The 11030-nt window shown below is 40.9% G+C and overlaps 1 non-coding gene across 1 annotated transcript; it reads right to left on the bottom strand.

The window, feature by feature from the left end:
* Positions 1-668: 668 nt before the first annotated feature.
* On the bottom strand, positions 669-775 carry LOC149496212 (small nucleolar RNA R71). Its single transcript, XR_016321090.1, has one exon. It is a non-coding gene; the product is annotated as a small nucleolar RNA R71 (small nucleolar RNA).
* Positions 776-11030: the final 10255 nt, after the last annotated feature.

Raw genomic sequence — 11030 nt, 5'->3', positions numbered from 1 at the left:
GTATACTTGTGGGAACTCAAAAGAGACGCAACAAGTTTTTGGCGCCATTGCCGGGGAACGGTGTTCTATCATTTAACGAAATATTCTTATATGTGATTCGCAGTTTATTTTAATTAAGATACTTACTTGTTTTGATTCAAATTTTGCAGGACTACATAATTTAGGTACACCATATGCCAAGTACCAGATCTTCAAACAGTGAATTAGAGGATTATCAGCTTGAGATTGAACAGTTCCTTTCACAACAAAAGAAGAAGAAGAAAAGAAGAAATTCAAGAATCATGGGTGATGGAAATCCGCCACAGAGGTTGATGGACTATGTCACTCCAAGTTTAAACGGTTCACAAAAAGGAGTAGTACGTCCGCCGGTAAATGCTAACCAGTTTGAGATTAAACCTGCTCTATTACAGATGATCCAAAATAGTGTTCAATTTTATGGATTACCGAATGAAGATCCTAACTCGCATATAGCCAGTTTTCTTGAGATCTGTGATACATTTAAGATGAATTCAATCCCAGCAGATGCTATTAAGTTACGTTTATTTCCTTTCACATTGAAAGATAAGGCAAAAGCTTGGTTGAATTCATTACCACCAAATTCTATCACTACCTGGGAACAACTAGCCCAAGCCTTCCTGTCTAAATACTTCCCACTAGCAAAAACCGCTAGGCTTATCAAAGAAATAACCTCATTTACCCAACATGAAAATGAATCCCTATATGAGGCATGGGATCGCTATAAAGAACTCCAACGAGTTTGCCCACACCATGGCCTTCCCCAAAATATATTGATTCAAACCTTCTACAATGGGGTAACACCTTCTACAAGAGGAACTATAGATGCTATGGCAGGGGGATCATTAATGAAAAAGACTACTAATGATGCAATTGAGTTACTAGAAGAGATGGCCAACAATAATAGCATATGGTCAACCGAAAAGGCTCAGGTAAATCATTCTACTACTAATAATGAGTCTTCATCTTCTTCAAAGAATTCGATAAAGAAAGTGCATGAGTTAGATCCCTTAACTATGATGCAAGCACAGATTTCTGCTTTGTCTTATAAAATTGATAACTTAAACATAAGTAAATCAACATCCCTTATTTGTGACAATTGCGGTCAAAATGGACATGTGTCAAATGAATGTAATTATAAGCATCCGATTATGGAGGAAACAAGTGAATTATGTCCAAGGACAAGTTCGCGGTCCATATTCAAATACTTATAATGCTGAAAATCGTAATCATCATAATTCTTTTTGGAGAAACCATGATAATCAAGATATGGGAAATCAGGGTAGTCAATCTCAAGATAGACTAGGACAATTGACTAATAAAATTGATAAATTTTTGGAGGGAATTAACCAAAAGATGAGTAGTCAAGATGATAGTTTTAAATGGTTAGAATCAAAGTTTGACAAGTTATTCAAAAATCATTCATCATCCATACATAACTTGGAGGTACAAGTAGGGCAGCTTGCAAATGCTATTTCCTCACGTGTGTTGACGCGTAATTTTGTGCCCCCAGCTGACCCGGTGATGATAAGAGGATAAGGGATAAGATATCATGATCAACTAGAAGTGTTTGAACTAAAATTTGAATCGAACCGGCCCAAAGGAGTCTGACCCGCGTTAGGGTTGCGTCACGCAGCTACTACCTGCGTGACGGCACTCTTAGTTGCGTCACGCAACTCTAACGAGGCTGACACCTCTGGCACGCGCCCGTGCAACAGCCTACACTGTTTGTATGGATACGCGGCAACTGTACGAAAAGTAAGATGCGTCACGCAGCTTAAGGTTGCGTTACGCGGGTATAACCTGCGTGACGCGACTATGTTCTGTTGCCCTACCCATATAAATACGACATTTTGTGCTAAAAACGGGACTTTTTCACTTTTCTCTCATTTTTCTCTAAAAAATTCTAAGGTTTTAAGCTAAATTTTCATTAAACGGCTAGGTTTTCTTCCCCAAGGACTCAAGTGAGTAAACTTGAGGAAGATCAAGCCATTAACAATTTAGTTTTGAAATCAAAAAGTATAAAAAATATAAGAACAGAAAAAGAGAGAAAGGAAAGAAAGAGAGAAACATTTCGTTCTGTGAAAAACGTGATAACCACACTTCTGGGATTGTGAGACTGTGCTCCTGAGCTAATCAAAGTGCATGCAATCCTCAAATCTGAGGGCTAGGTAACCATTTTAACTTTTCTTTTTCATTTCTAGTCTTTTATTTCTTAAAAATCTTATTTTCATAGTATTTAGTTGGTCTGTTATTGGTTAGACGTAATTTTGCCCCATTGTTGGACTTTTCTGAGTTGAGTTTAATCATTTTTGACAAAAAGAACACGTAAAAAGAGTAGTTTGAAAGGTAGTTGCGGACCAGAGCAGCCGCGTCACGCAGGTAATAGCTGCGTGACGCGACTGTTCATGTCCAAAAGCCCTTAACCTGGACTGGACCACCCGCGTGACGCAGCTGTTCGTGTACTCAGTTTCCATTTTGTTTGAATATTTGTATTTAATATTTTGCTTTGAATAAATAATCAATATACCTGAGGATTTTAATAAAGTCACGAGCAGTTCCGTCACGTAGCTAGGAGTTCCGTCACGCGACTGTTCTTCATAGAACAGCTGCATGACGCAACTGTTCTAGTCTTCAGGACCATAACCAGGGTTCCGTCACGCGACTGTTCTTCATAGAACAGCTGCGTGACGCAACTATTAGAAGTTCCAGAATAAATGACAAGAGTTCCGTCACGCGACTGTTCTTCATAGAACAGCTGCGTGACGCGACTGTCCTCAAATTCCAGAATGCTTTTCTTATTTTGTCTTAATTTCATGTCATTAAGTAGATTTTTAATCTTAATCGGGAAAATGATCAACAATGGGCAAATTAAGTCTTAATCAAATCAAATCAATTAATTTATTGTGATTGTGAGATTTTAAGATTTACTATTTATTGTTTCCTATTGATTATATTTTTAAACTCGGTTTGTGGCCCGCCTTTAACCATAAGGCAAGAGCGGGTCTTTTAATTATTATTTGCTATATATTGTGGATGAATGGTGGATGTGATGATTAATTTATGATGAATGCAATGAATGAGCCTATTTGGGACGGTTAATTAATTTTCCACATAGGAACTCGGTTCGATTTATTCGGGTTGGGTTTAGTTAAATAATTGGCTTTTCTAAAAATAAAATCAATTAGAAATCGTAGGTTAAAAGAGGCCGGTTTTCCCGGCGTCGGTTTCCAACGGACCGGCGTACCCAATTCCCTTACCCAGAACCTCATTGGTTCGCTTGCCCAGTTTTTCTAAATAATTTGGCCTTGAAAAAATATGGGTTTAATGGAGTCATTTAATAAAATAAAAATAAAAAACGGTCCCATTGCCGAAAAAATGGATGGCGACTCAAAATATTTTATAAGACCGATTTATCGGCATCGCATATCCAAAAAGATTTTTATCACCTTTTCCAAAATAAATATAAATAAATAAAAAGAAGTTTTCCGAGGTCCCTTCTGGGGTTTTTTTTGGGATCTCCTTAGGAGCGAAAACAGTTTGGCGACTCTGCTGGGGATTTTGCACCCACTAATCCCCGGTTTTTTTTAATAAATAATTTAGTGGTTGCAATTAGGAATTGACTCTAAAAAGCCTACTTTTCTAAATAAAATTGGTTAGAAAAGCCGATGGAAAATTTTTAATTGTCCGTATATGTTTAAATTGCTTTCCTTTTCTTTTATAGGACTTTTTGCATTTATTCGCATTTCTCTCTTCTCACCTCATTCTACCCATACTACCCTTCGGTACTAGTGTTAAGTTTGACGGTGGATCTAGCCTAAACCATGCGATTTAGGTGCATCCATCCGAGAATTAACATTACTACCAACCGCAAGCCTAGTACCTCAAAGGTGCGTCAAAAGGAGTAGGCCCAACAAAGCCCGAATCCTGTTTGCGGAACCCAGACTTTGTTAAGCCCAATAAGACTAAAGTCAATGCATATAGTTAAAAACCGTAGTTACTTCTCCTAAGGAAATACCCGGTTCTATTTGCTGTTGCTATGCCTCATTCATTTCCGAGAGTTGATATCGTCAATCTCAAAACCCCCTGTTGGTTGTCGAGATTAGACCAATTCCTAGGAAACAGATGTCGGAATTTTATACCAATGGAATCCGTGTGTGGGAGAAATAAGGTTGGAAGGCATGCATTTCCCAACTCCCGTTCCCCTGTGTGTTATAAATTGTACATATGTTGTGACATTCATGCACCACGTAACACTTTCCTTTTCAGCCATGCATTAATAAGAGCTAATGTTCGGTATGGACATTTGACCTTGATTTTGAGACTGGACTTCAAATTCGTTTTGAATAATATAATGCAATCGCTTATAGTGAATCAATACCCAAAAGAAAAGGGAGATATAAGGGGGTTGCGATTCATTTGTATTTTTACATTTCTCGCATTATCTGAAAATAAGTGAGAGATTACAAAATTTTGTAACAAAATAAAATGAAAATCCTGCTTGGGGCCATATGTCCCAAGGCAAAAAGTAAGGATACAACAAAATAATAAATGACAAAATCCCGCTCGGAGATTCTTTCATTCCGAGGCAAAAGTTAGGGATTCGAGAGAAAATAGTTGATCGTAAATCCAAAAGGAATGGTCGACGACAGATAATGCTCGAAATGTTTAAATATAAAATAAGTTATTAACGTGTTATTCATACCGAATTTTTGGTCCGGTCGTCGAAATCGAGATCTTACTTCCATGCTGGTCTTAGCGCATTAGAAATGCATTTCTCATCCTATGTGCTTTCATTTTCGCATGCATACATGCAGGACCTACTTTAACTCGGACATTTTTTGTCAGAATTGATCCTTCCCGGGAAACTACTTCGAGAACTTGGAACCGACGTCCTGGTCAGCGTCTAACCAGAACATCCCCAATCCCCGAGTTTATTCCAGTCAGTTCCACGAGTTATTCAAGTTCATCAGATTCAGAACCCGGTTCAGATCCAGTAGAAATGGCAGATGATATAGGGGATGAGCCCGGATTTTCGCAAGCTCAGATAAGAACAATTGCTTAGATTGTGGCTGCTGCTCTCGCCCAAGATAGGGCTCAAAACCAAGCTACTCCCGCTTCGAGCAGTCAACCAGCGGTTGAAGAAAGGCAAATTCCAGAACCTGTGTCAGACAACTGGGCTTCTATGGGAAATACTGTCCCTGTTGAGAACGATGTAATCAAGCAACTGGCAGAGCTGAAAGACAAAATCGAGAAAATGTCTATGGTGAAGGAAAAAGATCCGGTCACCAATTTTCACATAACTGAGTATGTTTTGCACCCGACCAGCTCCACCTCATTCAAAACATTCAAGCATACCACATTTGAAGGAGACAATGATCCCCATTCTCACTTGTCTGAATTTCTCCGAGTCTCTTAGATGAACCGGTACAATGAGGAAGATGTTTTGCGAGCATTCCCGCAAACATTACATAAGGACTATCGGAGGTGGTACGATGGCCTAGATGAGGAGATTCAGAAGAATTGGATCAAACTACAGACCGCTTTTCTCAAGCATTTCAAGACCGATGAGAGCGATGAATTCGGTTTGCGTGATTTGGAGGGCTTGAGACAAGGGAAGGATGAAAGCTTTTCTGACTACTACAGGAGATGGAGAACAAAGCTGTATAGAGTTCAGACAAGGCCAAAAGACAAAGAGTTGATCAGAATCTTCAGTAAGAGCTTGTTGCCCTTCTTCAAGGAAAGGATGTTAACCCAGCCTCTCACTGATTTTTCTTTAGTTCAGAGCGCTGGTTTGAACATTGAGGAGCTGTACAAGGAGGAAAAGAAGAAGAATAGAGGGTTTGGCAACTACCGGACTTCTTATGGTGATAGAAATGCCGGAAGTAGTAATCAGAACCAATTAGGGAGCAGTAATACAGTGGGGGCAGTTAATGAAAGAGCCAGAAGAGAGTTTACCGATTTAGGAAGACCCTTGAGTACAGTGCTAAGATCATGTATCAAGAATGGAGTGCTGTCGAAGCTGCCAGTCGACCCGACTAAGCCCGTGCGAGGGAGATATATGGACCGAAATTGTGATTACCATCAGTGCAAGGGGCATTCGACTGACGAATGTTTCAAATTAAGGCACGATATCCAGGATCTGATTGACAGCGGGAAAATTACCAAACCTTCAGAGAGGAACAAGCCCAGCACTAAGAACAATCCGCTTCCCCAATATCAATACAACTATCCACCCCGTAAGTCTCAGTCAGGTGGATCGGTCAACACGATCGGGAGTGGATTACCAGAAGAAGTGGTATTGGCAGAAGCTGAATAGGAAGAGCGGATGTGTGCAATGTTGAACATATGGGATGACTGCAGTAGCGATGAGGAAGGGAAGATGCCCGTAAAGATAGAAATTGAGAAAAGCATCACGATGAAGGTGGGTGATGTGCCAGAAGATGAGGATGGCAACTCCAGCTTGCAATTCAAAAGAGCTTAGCCGACCAAGAAGAACAATGGTATTATAGCAGTGAGGAGGACGTGAATGAGGTAGGCGTCCAGAGTTTAACCCCCAGTGGGCGAGTATACAATCCCGAGAGCGGTGTACAGGCTAAGGGAAAACAGATTGCTGCTGATGGAACAAAGAAGAAAGTAACAGAGAAAGGTGGAGAGGAGTCAAAAGAGAAAAAGAAAGAGGAGGAGGTAGTGAAAGGGCACAAAAAGACTGTCAAGGTTTGTGAACCCCTCCCCCCGAAAATATAGGCATATAATGCATATGACTAAGGGCAGAAATGCACGTGAATGTGTGAGTCGCCACCTTGTTTAATTATTTTAGGGTAAACTAGGAAAAAACCCTAAGTTGACTCCAATTTTAATTAACCTACTTACTAGATTAATTATCCCAATGTTTAAGGCATAGTTTGCGAACCCGAGGTGGATCCCGAGACCATGTCATGTTGATGAACTAACCGATGAATGAATGCTTTGCAAGGTAAATGATGTAATTGGACCAATGAAATAATTAAGTGATTTCGACTTGCCGCTCGGGGTTAAATCCCAAACGTGCCTACGTACTTCCGTTTGAATGGAAGATCAAAGTCGACGTAGTTCGATAGGCCTTTTTTAAAGGGCTTTGAATGGGTATGCTTAATGCATGAGTGTGTGTATGCTTTGTGCATTTTGTTTAGGCATTTTGCCAAAGTTTGATTGATTTGTTGTTTTAGGCATTTGTTGCCAAAAGTGTTGATTTAAGGCTTTTTAGCCAAAAAGATTGATTTAGGCAATTTGTTGCCAAAAGTTGATGTGATTTAAGCGATTGTCGCCAAAATTGAGTATTTGAAGGCTTTTAGCCAAAATGAGTTGATTTAGAAAATTTGTTTGCCAAAAGGTGTTGATTGGGCGATTGTCGCCAAAATGAGTGATTTAAGGCTTTTAGCCAAAAGATTGATTAATTCCAGGCATTTTGCCAAAGCTTCGATTTAAGCGATTTGTCGCTAAAAATGATTAATCTACTTATAGGCAATTTGTTGGCCAAAACTGATCAATTGAATTGCAATATAGGCAATTTATTCCCAAAAAAATGTTTTTAATTAAGGCCATTTAGCCACAATTATTGATTAATTGGACTTAAGCCGGACTGTTCGAAATAAAGGCGATTATACCATAGTCATTAATTGACTAGATACTTTAGCCAATATTGTCGGATTTAGGCTTTAACACCACGATTATTAATTAACCGGGCATTTAAGCTTAATCATATTCACTTAAGGCAATTTATTTGCCAAAATGATGATGATGGTGTGAATGCGGTTGTAGAATTAGGAGTAGAAGAGAATATGCATGAAATGCTGAAATTAAATAGGCAGAGTTTCGTTATTACCTGAGTTAATCGGCGGCCGCTTCTTAGCTTCAGCTTGAAAACTCCAGATTAAGCTCCTCGTTTGGGGAATATTGATTAGAATTAATTTAATTTAAGTGGCCAAATATCACAACAACAGAGTAATAAAAGCCTACACTAAATGCAGAAAAGCAGTAAAAGAACCGCAAGGAGCGTAGGGGAGAAGAGAGCATCCGTCAACATAGACTGAGTGAGTAAAAAAGTCGCATCGGGGCTGTATTTATAGGGAAAACCCGGGCTAGAGGGCGGGCGCGGCCGCCGTCGACGGCGGGCGCCGCAGCTGTAGAGGGCGGGCGCAGCCACCATGGACGGCGGGCACCGCCGCCGTGGCTTGTCCACTTTCTAGTTTTTCGTTCCAAAGGCTTTTTCGGGAGTTTCGTACCTCCAAAAAATATTTCGGGACCAGTTCTGTGATCCTAGTGATTTTCCGGACGTTTCAAGTACCATATTGGCATACTTTCGGTGAACTTTCTGAATGGCCTCCGGTCCGGCCGGACTGTTTGCAGTCCGGGAAAACAGGCTTTTGAGCCTCAAAATTTGAGTATTCACAAGGTTGGAGAAAGCAGTCAAAATAGGGTACCTAGTGGGGTGACCGCCAGTTCGGCACTGAGTCAATTGCAAAGAACAAGAGCAGATATTTCAATATGGGACTTGCTAATAGCATCTAAGGAGCATAGAGAAGCTTTACTTGAAGCCATGACTTTTGTCAGAGTGCCGGCTCGGATTCAAAGTGTTGATATGATCAACGTGCTACAGCGTAGAATTGGTGAGGTCACTCGGACCTCCCACCAGAAGGAAGAAACCATTGTAAGCCATTGTACATCCAGATCGCCGTCAATGGACGTGATACCCGGAACGTGATGGTGGATAACGGATCAGCACTGTGCGTATGCCCATTGAAGATGTTATCTAAGTTTAAAATTGAAGAGTCAGAACTCGAGCCATCAAATATGGTGGTCAAGGCTTATGACAACACCATGAGGAATGCAAAAGGAACTTTTAAAGCAATGATATCCACAGGGGCCATGGAAAGCTGGGTAGACGTGGTTGTGCTTGACATCTTAGCCAACTATGCTCTTTTGTTGGGAAGACCCTGGCTCCATCCTTTAGGTGCAATTCCGTCCACTCTGCACAGAAAAGTAAAAATTCCATGGGGTACAGACGTGGTGACAGTCAACGCGCAAGAGGATCTGAATGTGGCAACAGTGGAAGGCTTAGAGTTGGCGGTACCGTTATCGGGTTTTCAGGTGGCAGTAATTGATGCGCCCACCACCAAGAGCAAGAGTGCAGTGAATAGAATGAGTCCTTTCTCAAGAAAGATGATGAAGAAGATGCATTGGCAGTATGGCAAAGGTTTAGGTCGGGAGTTGCAAGGAATGTTTGAACCTCTCTCATCGGCATTTGGACAGCAAGACAAGCGTGGATTGGGACACTCTGAAAATAGAAAGAAGGAAAGGTATGAGATTCGGTCTCCAGTCAGAGGGTCAAATTTGAATCATATCTTTTTTGTTCCACAAGCCGAAGGAGAATTTCAGAGTAGGGGGAAGACCTACCCCAGTCTGGAGATATTCATAACCGACTATGAGGAGAAGCTGATCAAGTCGCCCGAACCGTCCTTGGACCAGCTGGTGGATGGAACTGAGTTTATGGTGGGTATGACAGAAGCAAGCATTGAATTTGAGTGGTCAAAGAAGATATCTGAGTTTGAAGACTTTTGGGGATTGGGGATGAATCTTCCAAGCTGGTGCAAGAGCAGAAGGCCAAGGCACGGATCCTCCAGTCGGTACTAGCTGCTGAAGATGCTGAAGAGGCAGAGAGGAAGGTATTGAAGATGAAGCTGGTAGAAGAGAAAGTGGAAGCTACCCCGGAGGAAGAAGAAGGTGCAGATGCCGATGAAGTAATCCAAGCAATAAAAAACACTTGTAATGAATGTATTGAATAGGCAATTAACCCTGTATTTTGTTTTTCTAATGCTTGTTTTGAGAACAATATGGATGGTTTTCCTCTCTTATTTCAATCAATGGAAGTGAACTTTGACTACTTGTTTTCTTGTTTTCCTGATTGTCATGTTCGTGGCATTGATTATACCACACGCATATTTGACATAAATGCATTGCATCATTTTGCATTTAACTTAAGCACCACTGAAGATCCTAAAATAATCGAAATCGGATCAGACTTTAAACCTGAGCTCAGAAGGATCTTCAAGAATGCATTAGAAAAAATTCAGAGGTATTTGCCTGGAGCTATGCGGATATGCCAGGGATCGACAGATCAATAGCAGAGCACTTCATTCCTACTGATTCGAGTGTTAAGCCAGTAAAGCAGAAAGGAGAAGGGTCAGACCAGGGTGGCAAGATAAGATCAAAGCTGAAGTCCAGAAGCAGTTGGATGCAAGATTCTTAGAAGTAGTTCACTATCCGGAATGGTTGGCAAATATAGTTCCAGTGTTGAAGAAAGACGGGAGGATAAGGGTTTGTGTTGATTACAGGGACCTGAATAAAGCCTCGCCTAAAGATGACTTTCCACTTCCGCACATAGATGTTTTGATCGACAGTGCTGCCGGAATGGGATGTTATTCTATCATGGATGGATTCTCTGGATACAACCAAATACTGATGGCTTTAGTGGACAAGCACAAGACGGCCTTCACCACGGATTTCGGAACGTTTTGCTATAGAGTAATGCCGTTTGGATTGAAGAACGCCGGGGCAACATACCAGAGAATGGCTATAACGTTATTTCATGATATGATCCATAAAGGACTAGAAGTATATGTGGATGACATGGTGATCATGACAAAAACACAGGAAGAACATGCAGAGATGTTGGAAAAGTTCTTTACACGGGTCAAGCAGTATAACTTGAGACTCAATCCCAAGAAGTGCGTATTCGGAGTAACAAAAGGGAAGTTGTTAGGTTTTGTTGTGGGACCTAACGGGATTGAGGTTGACCCCGATAAAATAAAAGCCATTCAGGATATGGAACCGCCAAGAACAGAACGTCAGGTGAGAAGCTTCTTGGGTAAAATTCAGTACATCAGCAGGTTTATTTCGAGGTTATCCATCACCTGTGCTCCAATTTTCAAGCTACTGAAGAAAAATCAGCCAGTCAAGTGGAACGAGGATTGCCA

This window comes from Jatropha curcas, chromosome 5 (assembly GCF_041381405.1).
Source record: "Jatropha curcas cultivar XTBG-Jc1 chromosome 5, XTBG_Jcur_1.0, whole genome shotgun sequence".
NCBI classification, from domain to species: domain Eukaryota; kingdom Viridiplantae; phylum Streptophyta; class Magnoliopsida; order Malpighiales; family Euphorbiaceae; genus Jatropha; species Jatropha curcas.
Note: the sequence above shows the minus strand (reverse complement) of the source record. Positions and strands in the feature narration are given on the sequence as shown.